Source organism: Bemisia tabaci, chromosome 5 (genome assembly GCF_918797505.1).
Source record: "Bemisia tabaci chromosome 5, PGI_BMITA_v3".
Taxonomy (NCBI): Eukaryota; Metazoa; Arthropoda; class Insecta; order Hemiptera; family Aleyrodidae; genus Bemisia; species Bemisia tabaci.
In genome coordinates this window covers 27,840,108-27,858,605 of record NC_092797.1, presented here as the reverse complement: position 1 = coordinate 27,858,605, position 18,498 = coordinate 27,840,108, and the positions used below count along the sequence as shown (strand labels likewise).

Sequence of the window (18,498 nt, the reverse complement as noted above, 5' to 3'; positions counted from 1 at the left end):
TAGATATGCTTGCCGTTTAAAAATATTAGAATTACCAGAGTTGTAGGGAAAGTAAAATTTTCTCGGTCTGGATTAAAAAACTATTAAGATAAAGCGTGAGACAGGAGAAGGGTTCGAGTATCGACTTAATGGAATCTACCTCGCTGTTCTCGGCATGACCCCTCACTCTAGCAGAAAAGGGTGCGGCATACCCTCACTCCGTCACTCGGGCACAAATAAATAAAAACAGGCGGACATGTAGAAAAATGTTGGGTCTCCTTTGATACTCATTTGTTTCACAGCAGTGCAAACACGGGCTCGAAGTTGCCATATTATGAAAAAAATTTCATTTTTTTAAATGTTACCCTTAAAAACGAGCTGTTTTTTTTTTACGTTTTGAACAAGGGGATTAATATATTACTCTCTAGAAGAATTCAACGTGCCTCTCTGCACCATTGTTTCCCATTGGCGTAAAATATTTCTAAATGTAGGACTTATCATACCCTATAATATAAAATCATGAGGGTAATACTGCAGTGCTAAGGAAGAACGCCGTATGGGCCTTCAGGCGTTGCCGAATTTCCTTTGATAAAACTCGAATCTCCTAGTGAATTTATAGATATTCTTCTTCAAATTCCTCAGATAATCTTTTTCGTAATTTACCTAAAGTTCCTGAAAACATCTAGGAAAAATATTCATAACTTTCCTCAAAAGTAATATTTTAACCGGAGGAAATTTGGCAACTCTCGAATGTTTATACGGCATTTTTCCTTAGTAAAGCAGAGTACATGTCACGCTGAGCATGTGACAATCTGGGCTTTCCTTCTTTTCCAGCACGCATCCCCTTCCTGCTTTCCCCCACTCTTACCAAAATAGATATTGGTAAAAATATTAGTTTTCTTCTTGTCTTCCATCAAACCCAGTTTTCCCTCTCTTTTGCATTTGCAACGGCGTTCTATAAATCCCAGGGTCAAAGTTTCAATCAAATCGATCTTTAAATTCATCTACCCGTTTTTAGCAACGGGCAACTTTACGGTGCACTATCAAGATGTACATCAAAGCATGACATTAAAATTTAAAAAAAATAGGGGAAGTTGATTCGAATAATGTGGTTAATGATGAAGTTTGGTCAGAAAATTTGATTAATAAATTTCCTCTTGTTTTATATTAAAGGCGCGAAAACCGGGAGGTGGGGGCGCAAAATGGCGAGGGGAGCAGTGGCAGCCCCCTAGTTAAATTAAAACTTCGTAAAACGATATGATTTGGGAAGAACGCCCATGCTCATTCCGAATGAATGAATTTCCTCATTCATTTTAAAGACTCATGAAGAAGAGAGAAAAAAGTTTTAAGATAATTCCCGGCTGATAAGAACAATTAGACGGTGAAACTACCAGATCACGTAGCTCGTTTGCGGTGACTAAAAATCTCCACTGCCATTTTCTTTTTTTAAGAACACCAAATCAACATTTTTCATTGAAGTTTTCACAGATTTTTCTTCTCACAGTGAAAAAAAATCACCGAAATTCTCAAGAATTGACGTTGAGTAGTTTTACATTTAAATGATGAAGTATGATAGGAAGCCTGCAACGTCGCAAACCGAGATACGTGGTTTGAAAGTTTCACCATTGAATTTCGAAACAGTTTACATCTTCACTTGTAGCGTACTATTGTGATTTTGAATACACATATTTACAGCAGATGACCGATGTCATATTTATTACCTTGAGAAAAATGTTCGATCTTTTTTTCATTCAGATTTTGTGCAATTTTTAGTTTCTGTTTACCAACCTTCAATAAAAATGTACACTATCCTCCAAAAAACAGATAAAGAAGAGCAGGAAAAAGTGGGACTGGAAAAGATTGATTGAGAAAAGAAGAGGGAATGCGACTTAAATCGAAATATCTGAAATTCTCATTTTTAACGTAAAGCTTTTGAGCCGGAGCCAGGATGATAAATTATTTAATTTCGTTAGGTCCCGTCCGTTCGGCGGTTCGTTCATTAATTTAAATGTTTCCTCCGAAACTTGAACAATGAGAAGGTAGTCGCTGAGTAACTGTGACTCCTGCAGAATGACTAACAGTCCCTTTTGTGTCTTATTCTGGTTTGTTAAAATTCAACGAAGATTGCGGTGAATTATTACCGGTTTCACGGACCAGTTGCAGTTGGCCCTCCGTACTCGGGTAAAAAGGAATTTTTATTATGTGTAACAATGCGAACAGCTTTTTGAATCAGACGGATTGGATACTTGATTCTAACGAGTTTTTATTTGGTTTAAATGACGATTACGTTTCATTTAGCCACGGCTCATTTAGCCACGTGGCAAAATGCAACAAAAAATGTTGCATCTTGCCACAGATTTTAGGTGCTATGTGGCTAAACGAAACAAGAAAAATTAGTGTGGCAAACGTGGCAAAGTGCAACTAAATATGTTGCAGTTAGCCACATGGCCAAAGGATAAAACCAAGTATCTACATTGCAGCGTTACCGAAACTAATCGAAACGAACTTGACCTAGCCTAACCTAACCTAACCTAACCTAACCTAACCTAACCTAACTTAACCTAACCTAACCTAACATAATATAACCTAATCTAACCTTACCTAAAATAACATAACCTAACCTAACCTAACCTTACCTAACCTAACATAACCTAACCTAACCTAACCTTACCTAACATAGCCTTGCCTCACCTAATGACCTAATCTAAGGAAGGAGATCTGGACGCATGTGGTCAATAATTCCTCCGGATACAAAGACTGTGGCTAACTGCAACAATTTTTGTTGCATTCAGCCACACTAATTTTTCTTGTTTCATTTAGCCACACAGCACCCAGAGTTTGTGGCAATTTGCAATAATTTTTGTTGCAGTTCACCACGTGGCTAAATGAGCCGTGGCTAAATGAACAGATACCTAAATGACAGTACATTCGTTTTTAACGTGGATCTGATCTGGGTGGACATTTTTTAATTTCTTGCTTTTTTTTGGTTTTTGCTTTTTTGGCTCATTGGTTTTTTGATTTTTGACTTTTTTGTTTTTTTTGTTTTTTTTTTTTTTTCTTTTGCTTTTCTCAGAGACAAGTGATCCCATTGAGAACAGTTGCATTCATAATAACAACAACAAAAAACTTTCTTTTCCTTGCACGGAAAGAATTCCTCGTTGCATGTTTGGAAAATTTTAGTGTAACAGATTAGGACAAAACAATGCAGATTTGAATTTTAGCTGTCAAAACGGAGGGTTATACTTTCAGATGAAGATGTATTTATGTTGGTGATAACTGAAAATACGACATAATGACATGGGTGTTTTCGTCGTTACAAGTAAAATTTTACTCGGTTTAATAAAGTCACTTCCTTGACTCAAAAATTATTTTTCTATGACGCAACTCATTTGTGTTCTCTAACACAAATGAAGAAAGAGAAAATGAGAAAATTTAGTGGAAAAGAAATGAGACAAGCATAGGACTAAACAGAGTGAGATTTGTATCTAAAACGAGGAGAAGAATTACCTTTAACAACCACCCGGTTGAAAAAGGGAGCCTTTCCACCCTTGCATGTGCTCTGTGCATATGCTCGATGAAACCTCCTCAGTCAATCAATGCAATTTGTTTCATATGTCTTGAAAACGCTCAAAGTTTAAGCAAAAGTATTCAGAACAATGACAAATATTGATTCTCTTGTAGGCGAAGAAAGTCTTATTATTACTATTGTGAGTAAACCAATCAATCAATCAATCACACTCTTCGAAACTGAGAAAAAAAGTCTAAGCCACTAATCAAGAAAATCCTATTCAAAACACGGTAGAATGAAAGGCACGGAAACAAAATAGGCCGCCGTAAATTGATGCCAGATAGTTACGAAAATTATCGAATTCTGCCTCAAAGAGAATATTAACCAAGTTACTTTTTGAGGAATAGGGAATAATGCACTCTTTAAATCCTTGGATATCCAAACCGCACCATGTTGACCCTAGGTTTGCCAAAAACACATACCCCGCGGGTCGTATAGGACCTGTACATACGAACTTTAGATATAGGTCTATAGACATCATCTTAAAAGCAGAGACATCGAATTGAAAAAAGGTCATGTTCTGACCCTCGAGAGTTTCTGACTTTCTGACTTTCTAAAAATGACAACCGCGATATTTACATCGGGCGAAAAAGTAAGTGACTAAGTGTCAAAAAAGAGAGGAAAAAATAAGAAAAAAGTGACAATAGAGGAAACGTAATCAGGCTTCGTTCTCAGTTTTTCTCCAGAAACTGAGCGAAACCTCATTGGCAGCAAAGTGCGGAACGTTTTGAGTTCACACCGCGGGCCAAAGCGCCTTCAATTTTGCAGACGCAACACGGACATCCATCAAGCACGAATAGTTGTATCTCTGCGCCGTCATCAACGCGCGTCCTTTCCTTGGCTCTACTTCCATATTGTGTTGGTTCCGTTTGTCTTTTTTGATGGTGGTGTTCGAGGTCTACGTGAGCAGCACAGCTAAAGATACGAAAGACGTAATCTATAATATTGGCTGTATATATTCTCCCGAAAATCTAGTGTGGCGAGTGCTAGATTTACAGCAATGTTAACCTTTATGTTTAATAGATCTAATGGACGCGTGGTTAACTGCACAGCAGTCTTATGCTAAATATTAGATATTCCAGGTATGGGGTTTACGCCTCCTGGATTCTATACTCCTACAGCCCTACACGTTCAAACCCCATAAGGATGCACAGAGGGCCATTTCTTAGATCTCATTTTAAATATTTGAAAGAAAAAAGTTTTTTAAGGGTTCTTCAAACCTGCCGATAGGCCCAAAAATCATGAATATGTGCCCAATCAATTCCTATGACGAACTACACTGGAAAAAAACACATTAGATCTAGAGTCCAGACTCTTAAAAACATCGACAAGAAAAAGTACTCTTGATGCAATCAGAATCTAGCTTAAATCAAGAACCAAGCCTCTTAATTTAATCGGATTTCGTTTTGATTCAAGCGAAAATCCGATTGAATCAAGAGTATGTTTTCTTGTCAATGTCTTCAAGAGTCTGGACTCTAGATCCAATGTGTTTTTTTTTTCCAGTGCACGACAAAAATGCTAAATTAGACAGCCAGGGGGCTTACATGAATGATGGCCAAATCATCCATCAGACTCATTTTTTCATTGATTGCCAATCAGTTTAGATGCTTTTCACGAAGAAGCACGGAAAAATCAACACGATGTTGCAACCCTCAGCTCGCTTTTCTGTTAAGAAAAGACGGGCAAAAAAGTGTGCTTAAGACTGACTGTAAGGCATCATTTATTATCCGCGCTCTGGTAAAAAAAAGGCTCAACCTCACACAGCTTTATCGACATTTCTGTTCGAGTCGCATTGTCAGCTGCAAACTCCCGTCGTTGCGATTCTCTTTACATTCAGGAGTTTTGAATTCTGGGTGTTGGAAGAACCACAGTAATTTTTGGCAGCCATGGCATCGATGTTGCAGAGTTGGACGATGAATCACCGATGCAGCCACGTATATTCACTTTCAAAGAGGACTTGCATTAAACTTACGACATATTTTCAAGATTGGCATCAAATATTTAATTACATTCAAGAGTGTGATAAAGAATGCACTTTTCTACACTGGACGCTTGCAATTCAAAATTTAATTTTAAAACCAGGAAAAAATCAAGCGGAAAAGTTCCAATACATTCGTATTAAGGAAGCACTCAGCGAGTTTCTATAAGTAGGCGCGTTTTTAAGTTCCTCGAAAAAGATGAGCACAGTTGAGATTAAAGGATTCGCTCACCACAAGTATCAATTTTCATAAAAAAAAAAAATTATTATCGTCCAGCGTGTTTTGACATCACAAGCATCAAATGAAGGTATCATATATTAATCTAATTTAATACGTCAAAACCCTTTCGCAATCTTGTTGTTGAGCTGGTGCGCCATTTGGATGGCAAATAATAAAATAGGATTACAGAGAGTCTGTAACGTCACGAACCGATGTACGGGGTTCGTGAGATTCGCCGCACATATGCCATCATCCTTCAACATTAGTCGTAAACTATGACATCATAAGTAAGAACATGCACCATTGCACCATCTCAATCAAAACAATTGCACACGTGATATTGAGCAAAAAAGCAGGATATTTTTAAACTAGTTATGTAGTGGCAACCAAGGATCACTCTTTGCTCATCCATTAAAATTGAAGGAACATCCAATATATAGGAGAACGAGCAATGACCGAGTGGTCGCTGCGTTTGCTTCTAAAACGCACTTTTGAGACGTCCGGTAAGAGCCATGGCTTTTTGCTGTTTGCTCCTGATCTCTCTCTCTCTCTTCTTTCTCCCTCCCGTTTCTCCTTCAGACTGGTTCGGATGAAATTCGGCACCCATTTTTATTCATAGATTCGGCTTCTTTACGAATTTGCCGCGAGTGGCGAGGGGGCGTAAGAGATACGGGAGGAATTTCATGAATATAATTAGAACAATGAACGAAGGGGCGGTCTCAAACTTATTTGCATAATCTAAGCCAGATGCCAGGCAGGAAACAATGAATACTTAAAATCACAAAGCTGCAGGGGAAAAAAGTGTGTCAGCTTCGGATTTATTTTGCACCGTGCTTTCTTTTGGATGGAATTTTTGTGTCACGAAATCATTTTTTCGCCCTTTTAATTTTTATGTATTTTTAATATAAAGAAGGAGAGAAGAATCACCTATGGTAATAACTGAAATAAACTACTGCTCACTTGAAGGATAATGCATTCAGTGACAATTTTTGACCTAAAAAGCAAATAAAAAAAAAATTTCCCCCCTATTTTCCTAAAACAAAAACTTGACAAACTTGGGCAGGGAAAGAATCGGATTCGCATTGTCAAAAGGAAATTTTTGCTCAGCAATATCTCATTCGACCAAGCAGAACACTTGTTGCGTCTGTGTGTCACACTGGAAAAAAAACACATTGGATCTAGAGTCTAGACTCTTAAAAACATCGACAAGAAAAAATACTCTTAATTCAATCGGATTTTTGCTTAAAGCAAGAGCCAAGCCTCTTAATTTGAGCGGATTTCCTTTTGATTTAAGCAAAAATCTGATTGAATCAAGAGCAGGGACGGACTGGCCGGGGTGGCGATGGGGCGATCGCCCCACTTTCATCGGCCAAAAGGGGCCCCTCCGGGGCCCCTTTTGGCCGATTTGAAGGGCCGTATTTCGCCGTTTCGAAGAAGCGCCCGAGGGCTTTTTCGGTTCGTCCTCGAGAAAGGGCCCCGAGACTCCTGAGAGGACAGGACACTTTATTGCCGATTCGGAGAGCGCCCTGAAGGAGCTTTTTTATGCCGTATCTAAGGGCGTTGCATTTTGAGAGCCCTTTTTTCTGATTCGAATAAGTCCAAAGGGGTCCTTTTTTGTCATTTCGGAAGAGCCCTGAAGGACTCATTTATTGCCGATTCGAAGAAGACTCGATGGAGCCTTTTTTTGCCGCTTCTAAGGACCTTAAAAGAGCCCCTTTATCTGATTCGAAGGAGTCCTTTTTTGCCGTTTCCAAGGGACCATTTATTGCCGATTTGAAGAGGCCTTGATGCGGTTTTATACCGCCTCTAAGGACCTTCAAGGCACCGGGCTCTTTATCGCCGATTCGACAAAAGGGTCCTTTTTGCCGGGGGCCCTTTGGTACTGATTCAGAGAGGCCTCGAGGGCGCATTTCTATGCAATTTTGAACTTTGGAGGCCCCTAGTAAGGAACCTTTCCTACCTTCCTCAAGGGATTTCGTAGGGGCCTTCGGCGATTTTTCCCCCCTTTAGCGAAATCCATAATGGGGGCTGTCCATATAATACGTAACGCAGTTTTTTCCGATTTTTTTACCCCCATCCCCCCTCCGTAACGCATCGTAACGCAAGCTCGAACCATCCCCCCCCCCCAAAAAAAAAATAAATAAATACGTAACACAAGCCTCGCCCCTCCCCCCTATTTTGGTCAGTTTTTTTAAATTAACAAGGAAAAAAAAGGTCTTACGGCAAAAAAGAGTCACGTAACGTTGGGCTTGACCCCCCCTCCTCCCCCCTTAATATGTTACGTATTGTATGGGCAGCCCCAATGACTTTTTTCTAATTCAAAAATTCCCGCGACATAAGGCCTCTTTTGACACATTTAAGACGCGCGTGCGAGTCGATTCCTTCAAATACCGCGGCATGATTACCGCGGCACGGTTACCGCGATTGATCGCGGCAACCTCAACAGAGTTAAAAAGGCTGTTAATGGCGTAAAACTGTGTTTCTATTTCCAGTTTAATTAACACAATAATTTTCAAAGTGTCGGATTTTTGTCAATTTTTTGTTTGTATTTTTATTTTTATTTTTATTTTCATTTTCATTTTCATTTTTATTTCGATGGCTAAATTCTGAAAACACGTATCTCGGAATCCGCATCATTAACTCATGAACCCTGAGACTCATAAGGATACACGCAAAACATGAGCATCCTTACGAGTCTCAGGGTTCATGATGCGGATTCCGAGTTACGTGTTTTCAGAATTTAACCATCGATTTATTCATTCATTACGCGTCATTTAACTAGTAAACGGCACTGATTTTTCTATGAGCAGAGCGAAGAAAGGATCCAATAAAACGTTCAAAAAAAATTAAGACAGTTGTCAATTTTGGCGGCTAAAAAGTACATTTAAAAAAAACAAACGAACAAAAAAATCCGAACTGTGTTTTTCAGAATGTGTTCTTTTTAGACTGTCACTATTACTATTCTACTTGATTCTATGTATCTGGCAAAAAAAGAAGCCCTGATGCCATTTCTTGGCCAAGATTGAGTCTTGATTCCAATGTAGGTTATCTTTAAGACGATACAAGTTTCCTTGAAAGGGTAGTCTATTTTCCCATAAGTTTCTCAAAAACTGTGACTTTTTGTTATTAAAATCATGAACTTTTGTAATACAGCACTTTGAGCATAAGTTTCTGTGTCTAAAGGCTCTTTTGCGGAAATCGCCAACAAGTTTTCAACTTACTGATTGGCATTGACCAATATCTCCCTCCTTGCTAAGCTGCTATACGCAATTAGGAAGGTCTCTTTGGTTTGCGTAGACATGGACATGAGCGCCGACCTGTCCAGCTAGAGGGATATCCGGGACAGTGTCCGCAATGTTGTCAATTCTCTTCGGACATATACATTTGAGTTGATACCAAATCAACATTTTCAAGTGAAAAGTGGCATCATCATTGACTAATCCACCGCAAACCCGGGGACCAGAGCGTTAATATTCTCCCTTATTCACCGTGGTCGCAGGTGCGCTTGTTCTGCAACTTATCTGAGCGAAGATTTCTTGCGGAGGAACCCCGCAACAGACGACGAGAGGCGAGGCAGCATTGCCGCAATTTCCAAAAAATCTCGTTCGCTTTTCGGGTGGAAAACGGGGAAAAGGGTAGAATCGGCAACGTTGGAACGAGTTCAAGTCAGTGACATTACTCAAAGAACGCGAAGAAAATGGCGTGTGATACAAAGGTGAAAATTAAGGTTTAACGTGGAAGAAAAACCACGTATGAATTTTACATCTCACCAGTAAAACTCAATTTGGTTATGTCAATGTGATTTACGGTGTAAGGTACTAAAAAACGGCCCAGTGACGGGCTATTGGATGTAGTTCACACAGGAATAAATTTTCAGTTTATACAGCCAAAAAATGCGTGATGATGGCACTGCCCACTTATCAATTAATAATATGAAGGCAATCCACGTACTAACTATGCCAACACGAAGATAGTGAGTGAGAAGGGCATTTTATCCAAGATCTGATTTGGCTTCATAAAATCAGACCCAAAACACTAAATCGATACTTGATACTAAATCAAGTTTTAAATTCAGCAATTCCATGAATAGTTCAAGAGGAATCATGTCTGGAGTATAGCTTGCATGAAGTATGTATCAGGCAAAATTTACCAAAGAGGTAAATACATGGATATGAACTTTTGTTTATTCATGAACCTAAAAGTTGCTGATCCAAAGAGTCGGCTTTTTTGTGTGGAAAAGCAGCAATTTTTGCACAAGGAAGGGATTTTGGCTGAACTTTTCTGATAATTTTTCCTTGATTTTATTATTACGCCATTCACTAATCGAATCATTGAAGCTTCTCCTCTGATATTTACTTCTTTTATTCTAAACTATTCCATGATAGTTTAGATTGTATCTCTTATAAGGAACGGAAAAATATGAATTTTGGCATGATGACCTTATGGAGGTGTCAGAATGTATTTTATACCCGAAATGTAGTGGTAAACCCACCCGGTGAATAAAAATCATAAGTAAAATGCCCACACATTTCATGGGGGGGGGGGGGGGTTGAAAAGTCGAGCCGAGCCCGAGAGCTGCTTTGTGGGCATGCTCGGGCACAACGACTCCCCTCATTAAGGGGCATTTCAGATTCAAAGTCCAGGTGCACCAATTCTTAACACTGAGCGATCAATGTGATATGCTGTGAAAGGACCCTTGATTAGCATCCCTTAATTTATGGCGCAGACCCGCAATCCTAGAAACGGGACTTAAAGCTGTACTTAGGCAGAATCGTGCCAACTTTGCTCCCCTCCCCTTTCCTCTCCCCTTGCGCTCTCAACCCTTCCCCTGTCCCTCCGCCGTCCTAAAGTCGAGCTCCCCACACGTCGTGAAATGGAGCGCAGACACTGAATTCAGCTCATTCCACCTTAATTGATATTTACTGGAGATCGCGGAAGATGTACAGCCGGTTGCAAAAGTGTCGCATATAAGGTGTTTCTTAAATGAGGAGGCAGACAACCATTATAAATAGTTCAATTCTTAAATGTAGTGTAATGATTTAAAGTATAACCTCTTCAAAAGTACACAAAAAAAAAAAAAAAAAAGAGGTGCTGTAGTAACATCCTGGATGTTAAAGAATTGTGCGACAACTCTTGGATGTTGTCATTACTACTCTGGCTGTTGAAGTAACATCCTAGGATGTTACTTTTACATTCTATCATGCTACGTTAACTGCAAGAGTGTTTATAGCAACATCCAAGAGTTGTCGCACATTTTTTTGACAACCGTAACATCCGGGATGTTACTACAGCCTCCTTTTTTTTCGGTGTAAATATCAACCCCGGTTGATAGTTTTGTGAGATTAAGAAAGTTACTTAACCCATGTCGGACAATCGTAAAACGTAAATTTTTTTGCCGACTCGACCAAATATCCTAAGTCACTTTAACCTCCTCGTCGAGTTAATATGCAAACAAAACGTTTATATTACTTGAGATCAAGAAACGCGGCGCGCTTTGCTTGCTTTCAATGTAACCATTGGTGTGGCGTGTTTTGCTATATATCGATTGATCCGCCATTTAGACCTATGGAAAAGGATCGATGAACAGGGTGTTCGCAACTATCACCCAAATAATCGATTCTTTACCATGGCTTCAAATGGAGAAATATCGATAAACGGTCATTCACGCCTCGCCACTAAATGTAACAGCTCCTTTGATGATTTCTCTTCCTCCTTGGACGTCACGAAAGGACTCTAAAATCACCCATCTGGTGTCTAATGAATGAATGAATTGTAAAAACCACCACAGTTTCATATCATTTGATTCTATTCTCTCATTACAAAAATATTCTGCAGTCACGGTCACTGGCATGGACTTATAGACCACAGAGAATTTACCTTTCAAAGAGTTTTCCATAAACTTGAACTGATTAGCGTGAGCGAGATTAAATTTTTAAAAATAATAACCTGTGCGATGGCCTAAGAAACGAATGAATCATGGTAAGCTGCACTGCTGCACGGGGCTTATTTTGCAAAAATTTGAGCAAAAACGAGCCCCAAAAGTTTCAAACCAAGACGGAGCTAGCGCTGTTTGAAGCTGCAATTCAAAATACGCAGTTTTTTGAGGGCGCTACTTAATTTCTAAAGCCGCATTATTTAGCTGAAAGCTCACGGCTGAACTTGAACTGAAATGGATGGTGTTGAGGAAAAGAGTCTCATTTACATTGAGGGTTTTGAAGAAAAGCGTATGTTCAATATTGTAGGCGTGGGAACGAAGGATTTTCTTGAAAATTACCAAAATATATGTGACTGTCTCGCTTAACACCGTCCAAATATAATTTTTAAGAAACTATCGCCCGCCCCCCCCCCCCCCCAAAAAAAAAAAGACTGAACTGCTCCTCATTTATCTTTTTACTAAACAAAAGATTGTTTTCCGTTAAAACCTAAATTCTAATTTTTGTAGTCCACCTGAAGAAAATTCCTCACCTGAAAAATTCGTCTCCATCCCAACGCACGGTGCAATGAAAATATTTAAATAATAAAATTGCGATTTATTGCATTGAATTTAAATATTTTTTACCACGATATTGCAATATTTTCACATCATTTGGTCAGACATTAATTGTCGATTTTGAACAATCAGCAAAATGATTTCCATGTGTGAGGGAGGTAGTCAATATGCAGTGCAATGAAAAATTGCAACTTAAATCAATTTTATTTGGGATAAATTTCAATACGCCGCCTGCCTTCAACCAGTAAACAGGCAACATACACAACATTCCGATATAGTAGCATTAATTTTACCGTGTAATTGCAATTTACTGCAATCTGTGCAACTTGAAGTTGAGTAGGGTCTCTTTTCCCAAAGCCAACCACTGAATAAATAAATACTAAAAAAAAGCCAATCCACTGTCAAGGTATGTAAAGTATTCGTGAGTTTCACCTCAGAAACACCCGGTATAACGTAGCTTTGGTGCCCCGGTGTGTAATCCCCGCCTAATGAAAGTCTCTTGCGCTCCATGCACACACGAGACAATGGAGAGAATAATGCGTGAACGAACCCCCGGACCTCAGGAGCGTTCACAATAAGCTCGCGTTACTTTCGCGTTAAAGGCGGTGGAACTTTTCGGTAAAAGCGACAAAGTAAGTCGCGTAAGAAGCTGCAATAGTCCGACGCTTGAACGATCTCGTAGAGTTGCTTGGCATTATAACTTCTTTAATTTAAAAATATCCATTTGTATCGACCGCACGACCTGCTGGAGTAAATTAGCGAGGAACTCCAGTTTTTAGCAAATTCATCTATACCTCGGCTGAAAGTATCGTCATTAGTGAGATATTAGAAAATTTTACAAAAATTCACTGTTGATGTTGACCTTGTTTTACCCTTATCGGGTGCATTAAAGTATTGAGATATTTGAAAAATTTCAACGAGAAATCTTCACAAAAATCTATTTATTTTGAATCATCAGACATATAGGCGGATCTAAAGGAAGAGCGTAGGGGGCATATATCCCCCCCTTTTTTCGCCCGAAAAAAGGAAGAAGAATAAGAATAAGAAGAAGAAGGAAAGAAATAATGATGGACAGAACGGAGGAAAGAAGAAGGAAGGACGCTCAGACTTGGTGATCATTCATGACGAAATTGACTCAAGCTGCATATATTAGTTGTTTTTATTTCTATTCGAAAATTTTAGGATGAAGCCCCGTGGACTCCCCCACCCCCTTGCGACCCTCCTGTTCGAAGTGTCTGGATCCCTCTATTTCATCATTGTTGGAAAAATTTGGTAGCTGAATTTGTAATTTGATTCAAATAATGCTTATTTTGATAAAATATATTCTATAGAAAGCTTCTACGAAGTTTTTTACCTCCAGATGACTACTTGAACCTCAAAAAGATTCTTGGCCTCCAATTTTCTTTCCTTTTTTTTCTCTCTCTAAATTAAGAAGCTTTGTCCTAAACACGAGCGTCTTGGTCTCAAAACACGATTAAACTCCCGATGAGAGAAAGGGTTTCCCTGATAATAACACTTGAAGCTTGATAGATTAAAACAACGGCGAGGAAACACTGCTGTTCCCTCGATCGATTTCAAGGATGGAAATAATTGATTTAATCGCACCGAAAAGATAGAGGTTGGCGAATGGGAGGGGTCGAAGAGGTTCCATGCGTGTCCGCACTCCTAAAATCCGTGCACTCAATGGCTCGACGCTTTTCTGGGGCATTAAAAAGTAAACGAGTAATTTCGCTCAAGTCGGCGTCGGATACATTATACATGAACTTGCATGTTGGATGAGAGTGCTCTTTTGGGGTGGTGTTGGGTCAGTTTAGTGGGAACACAAGCAGGTGCCCGGAATACTTTCACCATTAGCGCGCACACCCTTCTTCCTTCAATTCGCAAATGTATACCTTTATTTTTAGTAGTATTTCATTTCATCTTGGGAACCCCTCGTAATAACTTAAGTCATGTTTTCTCCCACCCGAAATACATCATCCTCCTTTTGCTCTCGTACTTGTGCTAGGTTGCCACGTTGCACGTTATCGCTTACCATCCAAGCATCATTTGAACAGAGGGAAAGTTTCGATACTCGTTGGCGTTTGGCAACTTCACAAAGTTAGAGCCTCCATATTGTGTGCAGAAATTTAACACTTCATTTCTTATGCATACAGGATTCACAAATTGATGGTTTCTCGACGAACAGTCTGAAGACTGAGATTTTAAAATTATCGAATTGCATGTAGGATAAATTTACCCGTGTACTTTTACCTAAAAAATACCTTGGTCTGACTTTTCCCATTAAAGCAAAATAAATGACTATTTTTCGTCATGGTTCGTTCTGAAGATCTATTTGGCCGATTTTTATGCTGTTTATAACTATCGGTGGGAGATACCTACTGTCCACATGAGCTCGCTCTATTCATATTAAGTCACAGGTCAAGGGCTTTGGAGGGTTCAAAGCGGCTCCTGGGGGTTGGGCCGCGCCGCGTAGCGGCCAGGGGGAGTAGCTTCCAAGTCAGAAGATCCAGTGTTTTCAAGTATATCCCCTCGTTTAATATGTTTCCATTCGATGCCGGGATTCCGAGAGAGAAGCTTTCATATTTGTCGATGAACATGCTATCCAGAGGAAATGATACACTGGAAAAAAAAAAACACATTGGATCTAGAGTCCAGACCCTTGAAAACATTGACAAGGAAAAATACTCTTGATTAAATCGGATTTTTACTTGAATCAAAACGAAATCCGCTTAAATTAAGAGGCTTGGTTCTTGATTTAAGCTAGATTCTGATTGATGCAAGAGTGGTTTTTCTCGTCGATGTTTTTAAGAGTCTGGACTCTAGATCCAGTGTGTTTTTTTCCAATGTGCGATCAATTCGCGCATTGACGAATGATACACATAATGAGTCCAATGTTGCTCCATTTTAGCCTGTCAAATTTGTTATATCCTGACAAAATGTTTAAGGTAAAAAAATTCGATCATCGAAGTTGGTGCGTTTTGGTGACTCTCGCCCTTCTCGAAATTCGTAGCGCCTCAAGTTCCGGCAACAAGGTTCAATTGTCTACCTCTTCCTCGTGGTCACGACACATATACTTGATTCTCTTTGCGGGTAGAAGGAACTATCATCAAGGCGTCTTCGCGATGAATTTTTTAGTGTACTGTAGCTCGATGTATGGTTGGAAACACCGTGTTCTCGTCTCGAGTTCTATGCCAATAAAACGGTTTCATTCATTCACGACTGCATCAACACAAAAGGAAATATTCAGCGGGCGCAGGAATGGAAGACGGAGTCACTCCTGATTTTTTGTCCGAGTGAACATTCAAAGGAGGATCCGATAAACAAAAATCATTAAAAATGAACTAAAAAAATTATCCGTAAGATTATGCCTCTCTCTTTGAATACACAATATACCACTAGGAGTACGTTTCACGTATACATAGAGAGGCATTTCAACATAAAAGTTTGGTAAATATGGGAAGTAAAACAAAAAATAATTCTAGCCCTCGGTTGACAATTTCAACGGATAATACCAGCCAGTTTTCTTGCACTGGGGGGGGGGGGGGGCATTGGATCTAGAGTCCAGACTCTTGAAAACATTGACAAGAAAACATTCTCTTGATTCAATCGGATTTTTGCTTGAATCTAAACGAAAACCGCTTAAATTAAGAGGCTTGGTGCTTGATTTAAGCTAGATTCTGATTGAATCAAGAGTATTTTTTCTTGTCGATGTTTTTAAGAGTCTGGACTCTAGATTCAATGTGTTTTTTTCCAGTGTGGAAGAAAATTAATAAGAAAAGAATGGTGCATATACCATATGGTACCATTGTCGCAATTAGAGGAATGCATTTTACCAGTCTCTTTATTGTTTCTGCACTAAATTCACCGCAAATTGTACCAAAATCAACACAAAATTTGTGTTAGCTGGCGTTTTTCTTCCTATAATAAGCAGAAGTAACACAGGAACACAAATATGTTCATCAGCGTAGGTCGCACGCGCAATAAGCAGATGAATTTTACTGCTTGAAGAATTCAGATTCCATTGGTCGCGGTCATTTAATGCTCCCGCATCAAAGAAAAAAATAGCAACCCCCCTTTAATATCTTGAAAATACCGACGTTACAAATCGCCCCCCCCCCTGCCAAAAAACTCCATCTTCGCCCAAAACACATGTGCAGCTTACTTCCCCCCGATAAAACGCTTTCATTCTATGTGAGCTAATTCACCAGCCTCAAAAGCCTGCTCGTTGTAAAACCGTTTGAACCCGTGTACTAATCAAAGTAGCACAAATTGCAATTTCTCAGGATGAGAATGGGCACTTTTGGGCACAAGATTTGAGAAACTGGCCAGGACTGCCAAACTGAACAAGAATTCGTATATTGATGAAATGTTTATTTCAGTCGTATTATATCATACTATTGGGCAACACTACGTCTAGCGCACAATAGATTTGGTGTTATTGTTGTCAAGCGGCTCCTTCAAGGTGGTTTTTCATCTAGTTTTAAATGGATAATGGGTGATATTGCTTCACTATCTTGCAACGATGGTTGAAGTGTTGCACATTATCCGCGGCTAAACAAAGAAACCTAATCAAAGTTGCGCGTCTTCCTGGGAATTACTGTGTCATCATCTGACGTCATAATGGCAAAAGTTACTCATTTACAAGGGGCGGGTGAGGTGGAGGGTAGAAATAACACACTTGGATAAAGCCCGGCATTCAAAGCAGCCGTGTGCATGTGCTGAGTCCTTGTTTTCACTATTCACCTCATATCGCGAGAGGGGAATACTGTCTTTGGAGAGTCAAATGAGATCATGGAACACTCCGTCTCTCACCTCGTAAGTTGCTCCCCCATGCTACTGTTCTCAGGAAAAACGCCCTATGAGCTTTCAGGCGTTGCCAGATTTCCCTCAATATAAACCGAATTTACTGGACATTTTGTGCATGTTTTGCTTCAAAATTTTCCAGACGTATTTTGTTCGCAATTTGATCTAAAATACCTGAAAATTTCGAGGACAAATATTAATAACTCTCCTAAAAAATAAATTATTAATCCGAAGAAATTTGGCAACCATCGAATGTTCATACGGCGTTTTCCCTTAGCACGGAAGCAAATTCGTAGTCTACCTCACTTTGAGGCGGCCATCTTGAAAAAAATGGTGAAATACATCCAAAAACATATTCCATAAAAGTTTACTTAATATATGATGGTTTTGTTTGATTTCATCAAAAATTTACATTGGAGCTTCATGCATGTTTGGTTAGTACTCAATTTTTTTTTCACATAAGAATGTTAAGGAAGTTTTGATTTAAATTGTATTAAATGAAATCTTAATACTTTTTTCCCAGACATTAAATTCGTTTTGAGACATAGCTTTCTTCACTCGTTAATATTGCATGCATTTGTTTGAAATTCAGCGTGCAACATGCAAAGGTTTTTCACTTGATGCGTGTCTCCGCTTAAATTTTACAAATTATTTTCTTGTAAATAGGAAATATTTTGAAGACCCGTAGCTACATTAAAAAGAGGGGACGTTTCAAAGAGTGGCGGCGAGGGAGAGAGAGCTGAAACTTGATACATTTTCTTTTACATTTCCTCTCGTGTGTCTACTTATCCTCTGACATTTTCTGACCTCTCTTTATTTCAGCATTTGCGGCTCGCTAAGCTTCTTTGCAATTTTTCTGGTTCCTCAAAACAAATAGGGAGCTTTAGCCCCCTTCGTTAAGATGCCGCGCCGCACAATGTGGTAACCGATCTGAAAATCTTGCCATAACTTTTTAATAGCTACGGCTGCTCAATTTATCGAAAAGATTACAGATTAATTAGAAATTATTTGTTGAAAAGATTACAAATCAGAACCAGATACTGGACATGTTATTGGATTAGGTCCATCCATTGGTGCCCAAATTTTGTTTAAAAAGAATGCCTACATTTTGGGGTTTTCCCCACTTATTTTTATTACTTATCCTCGAAGAGATCCATCCTCGTGGTTCAATTATTTACTTCTTTAAATTTACACAAAGACTCATATTTCCCTCAAGGTTTTAATAGTCTGGACCATAATTATAACCTCTTTTTCGATCGGCTGATCTACAGTTAACAAATGTACCAGACACATTATGCCTCTAGGTGTGGGCTAAAGTAAGTGCGCTCACGTCGACTGCGTGACATTGCATCCACCTGCGATGCATCCACCCCTATGTAACTTCCTAATCTAACCTAACCTTACCTAACCTAACCTAACCTAACCAAACGGCTGGGTTGATGAATCGCAGGTGAATGCAA

General features: G+C 39.3%; 1 protein-coding gene across 1 annotated transcript in view; it reads right to left on the bottom strand.

Moving 5' to 3' along the window:
* Positions 1–18,498, bottom strand: part of LOC109037429 (uncharacterized) — a 163,897-nt gene that overhangs the window by 103,281 nt on the left and 42,118 nt on the right. The gene's annotated exons all lie outside the window — the stretch shown is intronic.